Source organism: Chamaea fasciata, unplaced genomic scaffold (assembly GCF_029207755.1).
Source record: "Chamaea fasciata isolate MVZ Bird 193981 ecotype frontalis unplaced genomic scaffold, bChaFas1.0.hap1 SCAF_6, whole genome shotgun sequence".
Classification (NCBI taxonomy): domain Eukaryota; kingdom Metazoa; phylum Chordata; class Aves; order Passeriformes; family Sylviidae; genus Chamaea; species Chamaea fasciata.
In genome coordinates, this window is record NW_027094091.1 from 37,928,174 (window position 1) to 37,939,634 (window position 11,461).

At 37.7% G+C, this 11,461-nt stretch overlaps 1 long non-coding RNA gene across 1 annotated transcript; it reads right to left on the reverse strand.

Moving 5' to 3' along the window:
- Positions 1-2,855: 2,855 nt before the first annotated feature.
- On the reverse strand, positions 2,856-7,883 carry LOC136290628 (uncharacterized). Its single transcript, XR_010721261.1, has 4 exons — positions 7,798-7,883; positions 5,938-6,078; positions 3,512-3,553; positions 2,856-3,091 (listed from the first exon to the last, which is right to left on the reverse strand). It is a non-coding gene; the product is annotated as an uncharacterized lncRNA (long non-coding RNA).
- Positions 7,884-11,461: the final 3,578 nt, after the last annotated feature.

Here is an 11,461-nt window from a genome sequence, read left to right on the forward strand (position 1 = left end):
AAAGAGAAATCCCCTGATGCTACTAAGGACAGAAATTGCGATGAGTTCTGTTCTGCTCTAAATTACTAATTGACTTTTTTTTAAAGAACACCTACTAGGAATCTTGAAGTTTTATGGCAAATGCTAAACAGCAGCTGTTTTCTAATTGTGCTTCCCATTCTACAGTCCTCAAAAATATCTCTTTAGAATAATAAGGTGGAGACACTTTCAGTTAAAAGCAATGCTGCTCAGAGGCAACTTTGTTAATGTAAGAGGATAGGTCACAAGCTCAGAAAAACCATGAAAATTATGGATGAGTTTTAATAAATCTCTCTTTAAGGTTCTTTTATATATTGGTATTTTCATAGCTTGTTTTATGGCATGAGAAGCTGCCGTGCTGCTGTGAGCGTTCCCTGATGAATATCTGCCTATCAGCACACAGTCAAAGAAGTAATTACAGCATTAATACTGAGTTTTATGTCATTAAATTGCTGTTTGGACCTAGGCATAATTTACATTTAAAAGTATGATTATCATTAAAAAATCATCACTGATGATCACCTTGATAAGAAAATTACTGGTAACAAGATGTTCTGGACAGAGTCTGGACCTTTGTGCCATACTTTCAAGCTGACAGTGGCTGCTGTGTATACACATACACACTTCTTTGCCTATATTTTTGTTTTCTTTCATTTTACTTAGCTAATTCACTGACTTGTGTGGACCAATGTAAAAATGAATATATATTTCTTACCCTAGAGCAAACATTTTATGTATAATTGATACATTTTTTTTTATTATTCTAGGACAAATCCATGGTGTAATTATTTGCTATTAATACTGGTTGTTTGAAAAACATAAAGACAGAAAAGAAGTCGAAATGGTGGTGGGAGGAATACTTAAAAACAGAAGATAAGAAAGAAGAAATAGGTTATAATTTTGCAGATGTTCTCTCTGAATAATTTATTTTACACTTTAAATAGGTGGCCTGATTTTCAGCTCTGTCAAGCAGATTTAGGTACATGATGCAGGTTTAGAAATGTAATTAAAAGTTTCATTAATATTTTTGTATAGCTCAAAAGAATATTTTTTGGTAGACAAAAGTGATGGCAGGGACAAGTACTCCTAAATATTACATTTGGATCAATGTTGGATTTTGAGTCAAATGAATCAGATGTGACATTCTATATCAAGTTTGCTCCACAAATGTGCTATATCAAAAACCTGGGTTTAGGTTTTGAAGTGCAAAAGTAGAACATTTAACCCAAGAAAATCTTGATGTCATTAGTTATGCATGGGAAAACCTACACTTGTCTGAGATGGCTGGTTCCAGCAGTGACTGGCAGATGGGAACACTAGGGAGGCTGAACTGCACTGTCTTTATGGACAGCCTGAATCCACTGTGCCCACAGGCCTGTTCTGAACTCGCTTTGGACAACAACAGGAGACTGTTCTGTGATGTTCCCTCAGTGGTCTGTCCTGTGCTTTGGCAGATGGGATCCAGTGGTTGACGTGTGGGGGGGATGGATAGCTCCGTCAGGGCACTCCCTGTGGTGCATCAGCTACTGCATCACCCTGCACCTAAAGAGTGAGGAATGCTTCAGGAAGTAAGCTGCACAGGCAGATGGCCAGTTAGCTTTGGGGGACTGCTTTGGCATTGTCTGATTATATTGTATTTGATTATAGTTGTATTTGATTAGAACTGCAAACCATCTCCGTTGAACCATGTCTGATTGGAGGCTCAGTGAACCCAGTGTGATAAATTGCTGCTAGGTTAAAGGTCTGGCATCTCTGACATTTATCCACCTTGGTGTAAATGACTATGAAAATCTAAAGGCAACAAGAGGTCTGGGTTCAAAGGGGACTGCCTGCATGAACAAGGCATGCAGAGCCTGCCTCTGTGTGAACTTTTGAGCAAGGAGGCATTTTATATCGTCTTTTCCATCATCTGATTTTCTTGCCTTGGGAACTCAGTTGTGAACTGACCCCAGTCCATCATGCTATTCATAAATTACTAAGAGAACTTTGAAGTTCTTCACACATTTAAAGAGGAGGTTCAAAGGAATATCCTGAAGGGAATCTGGAGAGAGATGTTTTGAAAATTAAAGGAAAAAGCAGGTGAGAGATTCAATATCCAAGTGAGTCTTGTATCAAGGAGAACAATATTAACATTGATTCAATATAAGTCATGTCAAAACGTGCTCATAGGCAAATCAGCCTCCTTGTACAGTTATATAAAAAGATATGTATTTATTTATAGTCACAAATGTGCACTTTTGCACGTATACAGACAAGTATATAAACAAAACCTGTTCTTTGTTGGTATGGGAACATTAATATTTGAACTTATTCTAGTTTGTAAGTATATGAAATTTGCAAAGCAGCTGATTTTCCTGTGCAGGTAATAGCTTTCATTTATGCCATCCTAACAAGCATTCCCCATCCGGGTTTGCATAAACAAGCCATCACACATTTTGTAACAATTTTTAAAATGTAAATTATTTACACAGAGAATGCTTATTAGAGGTGACTCCCGTAGCTTATAAATAAGTTAATAAAAGAAATAAATAATTCAGGTACATTTATTTTTGAATCTGTTACTCTGAAATCCTTTAATATTCAGAGCAAATATACAGATTGTTGGCATTTCTTGAACATCTGTAGGATTAATTATTGCAGTGTCTATTTCCATAGTATGCAAACTCCTTGCAAACTAAACAAAACCATTTCACAAAAATCAAGGCCTTGTTCCAGTGATGTACTTGAACCACATTTTAACACATTCTGAACACCACCCAGCTCATCAAAGGCTCAGCACGTGCTTAGGAACTGCTGAATTCAGTAAGGGTTAGCATGAACTCAAGTGCTTTCCCGAACAAAAGCCGAAATTCTTGCTAGGCTTCTACAGACTCTAAAAATCCTCCCTGAAGGCAAATGTTATGCTGCAGACAGAACATACTGCAAGTGTTATTACAGACTTTCTCATCTTTGCTGGAAGTTGCTTGCAACTGCTGTGAAACGTTCTTGCTTCCAGAGAGATTCAAGGAGGAGGGGGATTGTGTGGAGTCACTATCAGGTTTTGCTCTTCCCAGCTTTTTCTGTATGTAAAACCCTGTGTTCCCATGGAGAGAGAGAGAAATCATCAGATGTCAGCAGATCTGACAAAGAACTTGCTGCTCTACATCTTTGCAGACCAGAACAAACAAGCTCTCTCTCCTTGCACAGTTCTGGGTGTGCTTAATCAATTAGAATGAAGTTCAGGACATGTTGTGCTTCAATGATATTTACTCTCCTTTTGCTGTGTTCTTCAAGCAGAGGAATCCAAGCTGGATTTTCACTACTAAGTGGGAATTTAACTTGATTTGATGACTGAAAACTTAGCTGTTGACTTTTTGTCAGTGAATGCTAGTTTTTCAGCCTGAATCTTTCCTACCTTTTCTTAATGTCCATATTCTATGTGAAGTTTTTTATCTTTCCTTTTTCTTTTGTGCTTATCTCAGCTTTTTTTGTAATTTTCTCTTTTTGTACTTACCATCTCTTCTAAATACTCCTTCATACTCTTCTGCTTTCAACACTGTAAGAAATTGCAAAATTTAACGTAGAAAATAAATACATCAAGTATATTTAAAAGTTAATAAAAAACATCTCCCCCCCCCAAATTACACCACCTTCTCCAAAGAAACCCCAAACCCAACAACCCAAACCTACTTTCTTGTGTTGCGTCCCTTTCCACCCTATTTTTTCTTCCTCCAGTGATTTGTTTTCCAAACCCACTATATTTAATACAATATTTGGCTGAATGTGATTCTTATTCTGAAACAGAATAAGAAGAAAATACAGATTTAACTTTCTTTAAAATTAGAGTGACTGGACTCATTTTCCTCAAAACCCAATGTTGGAAATAGAAATTCAAAGAAATGCAGTAACAGCTGGTTTGTATCCATCTCCTCAGACTTAGGAACAGTCAGAATAAGCAAATTATCTATCCACTGATGACTTGGCACATGCTGGCACCCAGATAATTAGGAAGTTATTTTCCAAGAGAAGGTCACTGTGTTTTACATAGCCTGAATATGCCAGATGTTGGGACTGCCAGTGATTTAGCTAAAGATATGAGCCAGTGATCTGGTGGCTGAGAGGATTCATCATTATTATGAATTCAACAGTAAATCTGATGTTAGGACAGTTAGGGTGATGATCTGTTGCTTCAAAAATGTGCAGAGGAATCATTATGGAGAAGGGAAATGGATGAAATCATCAAAGTGAATGTAAACTTGAACTAGATTTGTAAATCATAGAGGAATTTCCCATGCAGAACTGTCTATTACATAATACATCACTCATAAATGTTTAGTACTTTTTGATTACAAGTACACCAACCCAACGTTTTTTACACATTCTTTAGGTTTATTTATTATTTATTATCTGTCTTACTTGACTTTTTACCTGAAATTGCTTAACATGCATCAGAAAAAACACCATGAAAGTTTGAAGGCACAGTAAGTTTTCATGGTAGTTTCCTAACTGACTGTCTTTTCTTTTACAGACTATATTATAAAAAAGAATTAAAGACACACAAAAGTAGAAATACATGTAATATACTTAGTAAATAAATAAAATGTCTCAAATTTAAATTGGAATCTTCCATATATATAATTTTGTTGCAGAATGTTTAAAACATATTAAGTTTAATCCCTGTCTTGTTTCAGTATTATTAAAATAGTCTAGATTTGATTTCCATATAAAGAATAATTCACTTGTAATATGAATGCAACATACAACAGCATCTCCAAAAAATGAAGAAAAAAAAAGTGTAATAAAACTAGTAGAATAAATTTACTTCTTAGTGACAGAATGAAGCAAAAAAAAGGAGTATTTGGCAGGAGGTCATCTGATTTGATATACTCTTGGAAAAGTCCTTTTGTTAGCTGAATTGCTCATGGACATTAACTTTGAGTGTATTAGCTGAATTTTAAGATTCTGTTTGAATAAAGTGAGGGACTCTAGGGGCTATACTGATCTGGATAGTTCAAGGAACAGTGATGATCTATGCATGGTTTATGTGTGGTGCTGATTTATTTACTGACTTGTTCTTAGCTTAGCTTATGCTTAGCTTAGCTTAATCTTAGCTCATGGAAGGTAAATTCTGTAGTATGTGAGTAATACTAATTTACAGTAAAGAATTTCACCCACGGGGCATCAAATAAGTCTTGAGGTGTTGTTGTGGTCTTCTTTCTGCTACAAGAAACAATATGTGTCACTGAAATTATCTGTTAAAAAGTGCTTCTCTTTTTTTGGAGAAGTTTGGTAAGAAAGTTTCCTACTGAAGAGACAAATGAAATAACAAAGTGTCCTGTATCCATGGTGCAGGAAACGATAGCCCTTCCATAATTAGTTTGAACATTTCAAGAAGTATCTTCTGACTGTCATGTTTAAAGCACAGACAGTTTTTTTCTCTGATTTGTAGAGTAAAAAAGTACTTTCCTAGCCTATGACACTGAACACTACATTAAAGTACAGGAAATAACCATTAGAAATTGCTTAAGAAATAAAAATATAGCCTATGCATTTGAAAGCTTATGTCAAAGACATCTCCCTTGGTCCAGACACAATTAATCTGTCTTTCAAATATTACATAGAGTATTGCCATTGAACTCATGAATGAGAACTGTTGTTCTAATTGACATGGGATTGGTAACATTTCCTAAACCTTAGGCTTTTTGAACGGTATTTATAATTTTGTTCATCACACCTGCCCAATTTTCACCTCGTAAGACATGGTGGTACATCTGTTGGTTAATGGTTCATCTCAAAACTGAAAACCTTTAGAGATACTATGAAGAAAACTAAGAAACTTTACTTCATCTTCTATAGTCTTCCTCAGATAAGCTATGAAAGGAAATTTTTTCTTCCAGTATTACAGTTTTGCACTGATGATAACTTTATCTAGTTTTTTACCTTGCAAAGAAAATATATTTCTTTTTTATTATGACAGATTCCTGTAGATCCATCTTCTTTCTGTTCATTATAGCAAATGCAAACTTCAGCTTCTGACTCAGAACAGTTGTGGCCGTGATAACGCTTGTTCGGTAATAGCTCCTTATAAAGTAATTGAATATATGATGAAGAACTGTTAGATTTTTTTGAAAGTCCTTGATAAAGAGGAGAGATTATATTTGAAACTCTCTTTACGAAAGTTCTGCTTCATACTTGTGCTTTTACATACCTTTGAGAAAAGCATTCAGTGAGTCAGTCAAAACTAGAAATATGCAGCAGATGCATCCATTGATGGTGAAAGTGGAGATGGGTACTAGCAGAGTTATAGCAAAATTCTGTGAATATTTTTTTCCCTTTAACCGTGCTTCCTGGTAAAATTTGGATGAAGAAGGATGTTATCTGGGAGATCACCAAACGTGAACAGTGAGTCACAGGTTAGGTGATGGGAGAGAAAAAGCTACTGGCCCAAGAATATGAATAAACTTCTTCATGTGGGTCATACAGGGACACTTGCTGCCCACATCACTGGGCAGCAGCCATAGCATGTGGAGGATTATCTGATCTGGGGATATCTTCTAGGACAGGAGCCCGAAAAGCCCAGATTCTGCTTCTTCTCAGGCAGGAAAGCAGGGCAGCCTGAGCAGACACCTGTCAGACACTTCTCCTCCCCTGGACTCTTTTCCTTCTTTGGACAGTGAGCTCACTGCATTCAGAGCAGTGTTTGATACAGAGGTGTCTGTCATTGCTTGCAGTGACATAGGACTGAGTGTGCACGTCTTTGTTCTTAGGTTGTGCTGGAATTCTGCTAAGGTGTAAGGGGACCTTTGCAATGGAGTCAGGGTGAAAATGAGAAGGTATAAAGCATGCTAGGTTTATAACAAAGAAATGTGCAATTTACTGACATAACAGGGAATGATTAGGTTGGAAGCATTAAATTCCACTACTCCTTGGAAGGAGAGTAGCAAGGTGTGTTGTCATTGTCAACACAATGACCAAGGCCAGCTAAAGAGGGAAGCGGGAGAAGGAAGGATGCCAGGATAATTTGTAAACCTGATCTAAAGACCTGGTCTAAATCCACCAATAATGATTTTTAGGGATTTATAGGATTAGTGTTTAACACCTATGTTCATTTGAAGAACTTTTACATTTTTTCCTTCTTTTTCAAAAAGGTTAGCTTTATTTATATATTTATTAGTATTTTAAATTGATCCAACCTTTCTGGTCTCACAGTACTATATTTAGTACATAGAGAGCATTAATTTTAATACTTTATTTTATTTATATGCAAGGCAGGATAGACCTCGGGACGCTGTTATCATTTTGCAATGTTTCAAAATACTGTGCTTGGATTTTAGTCTATTTATATGTGATCAATTATTTCACTTTGACTGTGCTGTTATTACATACATATTCCACAATTCATGTGTGCTAAATTTGTTATTGATCTTTAGAGTAGATTAAATAGTATGCATTTATTTACATGTATATACATGCATGAAGAGGTAGTTCATTTACTTGCTATCAATTTGTTTCCTTTTGATTCTGGCAGGCTGTTCAGCATTACATTTTGTAATTTATGCAATAATGTTCTGATGGAAGTTGTAAAAGCAGAACATTACTAAGCTTATTTTTGCTGTCTTAGTAAATGTGTTCAGAAGGAAGATTTTATAAATGGTAGTCTCTGTACCTGTGTAGTGGTTTGAAAGCAAAACAAATGAGAGGCTCCAAGACAGAGATACAATTTAATAGTAGAAAAGGAAAGAAAGTAAAATAAAATAGATGCAATAATACAAAAGACCACTGAGAGAGTCAGAATACAACCTGAGCAGAGTCCAGATGAGGTGGTCTTCCTGAAGCAGCGATCCTGTGGAAAGGTCTGGTAGCTGTGTTCCTCTGGGAATCCTGTGGGTAAAGACCACTCTGGTGTTCAGAGTCTCAGCTTATATCCAGGCTGGAATGCTTGGTTCCTCCCTCTGGGCGGAGCATCTCACAATGGGATGGTGAGTCATGTGATAAGGCCTGATGGGCCCATTAACAGTCCAGGAGGGGCTTATCTGTGAGTCATGTGGCAAAGGTGCTGATGGGTCCATTAACATAAGATAACCCAGAGTGGGGGAGGCAGGGAGCACTGCCTCACCTGGTTGCAACAGTTCATGAAGATGGTGATAGAATATACTTCAACCCAGGACAACCTGTCTTTTTACAAAGGATTATAAACCAAAATGTTTTTCCGAAAATAAAAGCATAAAAGTGCTGAGCTTACCTCAGCATTCTTGACATCAACATAAAGCCTGAGTGATAGATCAGGATTCAAAGTGAGGAGGTATCAATCTGCTAATTTTAATCAGTGAGGAGTCCCCATTGTACTATTTAAATTTTTAAAAATGCAAGTTTGTTATACTGATGTGTAGGCCTCTTCTTCTCTACCTGGAGTATACAGGCAAACCAAGAAAAATTCTCTCAAGTTCAAAGCCAAACTCCTCAAATTAGCCATTTATTCGTACATGCTAACCTCTAAGTGGTTTCAGTAATAGAGGCCACTAAACTATGGAAAGAACCAAAATTTAGTATGTGTTTATGCTGCCTCATAGCCCATATATATGCCTGCATTTTGAGTTGGACAAGCATTTAGATTTTTTTTCACTCATGAACAAAGTTCTGCATGAGTGAAATAGAACCTCTCTGCCCTATTCCTCCTGATAGCCCATCTGATGGCGGGAAGGATAAACCTGTGCTGTGCACAAGGGTTGTGTTTATAGCTTGCCATCTTATATTACAGGACCCCATAAAAGCAGACAGAAGGGTTAATTTTGAATAATTTTCTTGTATCAGTTGCCCGTTTAAAATTCCCTTTTCTGTTATTATTTTTACTCACATATTCCAGTGAAGATGGGTTTTGAATGAAACTCAAAACTTTGTAAGATTTCTTGCATAGTTTGGAGAGGGTATTGACAGAAATAGTCTGATTCATAACACAGAAGAAACACAGATTACTTTTCACAGAGAGTTAGAAATAATGTACAAAATAAACCACCATGTACAACTACCAAAATGCAGTAGATTACTTATAAAGTAAGAGTCTGTATGGTGAGAAATTAATTTAGGACATGGGTGATTGTGCCGTGATTTATACTGCAGCATGTGTAATGGCTATGATCCCTCTTGCAGTGATTGTCTACATTCCTTTTAAGTTGAAAGGTCTATTTTGTGCTTACCTGGATATCTACTGCCAGTAAAATTTGCATTTTCTTAAATGCAGTGGTACTCTTCCACTCTTCTCAATATAAGTTTCCAAGCATTAAAAATAGGGAATGCTGTTCCTCTTATTTTTATGTCCATTTTACAACAATATTTCAATTAGGAATGGAAGCATCTCTCTGAAGTTTTGGATTTAAATTCTGAAAATAGCACTTTTGCTTCTGAAATTATTATTCCAATGTCCAATATTTATTTTTTACCTAAATTAATATTATCAAACCAGAAGGTAAATAAAAGTGAACAGTTAAAAATCCAGATAAATATATACACTTCCATGTTAGTATAAGAGGATATATGCTCAAGGAATGTGGTATAAATTTGGTAGATGAGAAATGTATGTAATTATATGACATTTAGATGTGATTATTTAATTTTAAATCATTTACAGTGCAATTTGCAACAATTACATTAAATTAAATCACATTTGAAATTCGTTTTTTAATTATAAAGTATTGTGAAGAAAAGCACATGAAACTAGCATTTTTGTTTCATTTTCATTCCTGTTGAAAAATGGAAAAATGACTCTACAGAAAGTGACATGTCATAACGAATTCTTTGTGTATTCAGAATAATAATTTTGCTGCCTTTTGATAAAGAAGTAGTATATAATTTAATAGCTATTCTTCTGTAACTGAGGGCTACCTGAGGGCAGTGCTTGCCAGTTATGCATAGGGATTCAGCTTTGCCCTCTCCTGCGAGAAGAACATCAGTATTGGTGTGAGATCCAATTCCTCTCCCTGCTGCTGATAGTTTTGGGAATTCGACCTGGATGCAAAGGCTGAAAGATGCATTCCTTCAAAACCCCAGAGTCCTAGGAGATAAGGACAAAACGGTGGCCTGGACTGAGCAAGACACTGGCATTGCAAGACAGCATTCCTGTGAAGCAGGCAGAAGGGATGCTTCAGGACTCAGATGGTCTTCCATGCTCTCTCTGCTCTTGCTGTGTGCTCCTCTGCAGGATTTAGATGTCGCTTCCAGGTGGATCCTCTGGTGTGCCCTGTCAGCTTGCTCTTCACCACTCAGGCCCCCTAGTCCTGCAAGGTAACTCGACCTTCACGAAGGAGACACTGGGGCCTTGTCCTAAAGCAAGGCAGAACTGCCTCTCATCTCCCAGAAAACAAAATCTGTGTCCCTTTAATACATAGATTTTGTCTGTTTATATATCTTCATTGGTGCCTCAGAAAACTGTTCTTCCTTGGGAAGCTCAAATTTCAGCTTCCTTTGGCTCTCCTTGGGCCCGGGCCAGAGGACAGTGTGAATTGTCACAGCTTTTGTGAATACGCACGTACTAAGCACGTGGGACAGTCAGTACCCTGGAGTGCCAGACTGGTCCCAGACAGTGCTGGCCTGACCCGCCCTTCCCACCTGTGTCCCTCCCTGCTCTCGGATCCACTTCAGCACAGCTCGGTGCCATGGCAGAGGCCCCGGCCCACAGCACGTCAGCCGTGTCTCAATCCCTAGGGGAATTTCCGTGGGAGAGAGCTGACAGCTGAGTATATTGCATCCTACAGCTCCCGTGCTTCAGGCATGCCCTGGATCCCTGCACGCCTCAGCCCGAGCTTTAGGGAGCCTGAGAAAACAAAAGCAGACCTTCAGGGCAAACACGAAGCGCTCAATAGCAGATGTTTGCTCGGAGCGGCAGCATCAGTGACATTTACCCTTTTCAAGTTCTTCTCTGAGCTAAGATGCTTCATTCTTCTGTCCTCTGACAATTACCCCTCTGTTATGCAGGTTTCACCTCAGTTTACTTGAAAGACAAACCCAAATAACATACTCATTCCTACTAATGAGTAATGACGTGTAACAGGCTTCTCTATTCATGCTTACTGACTGAACTGCGGCACATTTGCTAAGCTGTAGCTGGGGGGTTTTTGTTGATGTTTTGGGGTTTTTTTCTCCTTTATTCCTGCCTCCTTTCACTGTGAGAAAGTTGAGGCTAAGCAAGTCATTACCAGTGCTCAGGTATGTGCCACGATTCAGAATGACAAATAATGCATCTTAAAAAAGCTCATAGGTGGGCAAAATAGCTTGTACTTCCAGGATGAAAAATGAAAGGCTGACTGACGCACCCTGCAAACAGCTCGTGACTGCTGCTGCGGGAAGCAGAAAACTTACTTTCTTTACATCCTGACCACAGTAAGTGGAAGAACCCAGGTAATTCTCTCTCTTCCTCTTTTCCTGCAGCCCTCTCTCTGTCTTTCCATTTAAGATGACAAGCACCTACCCT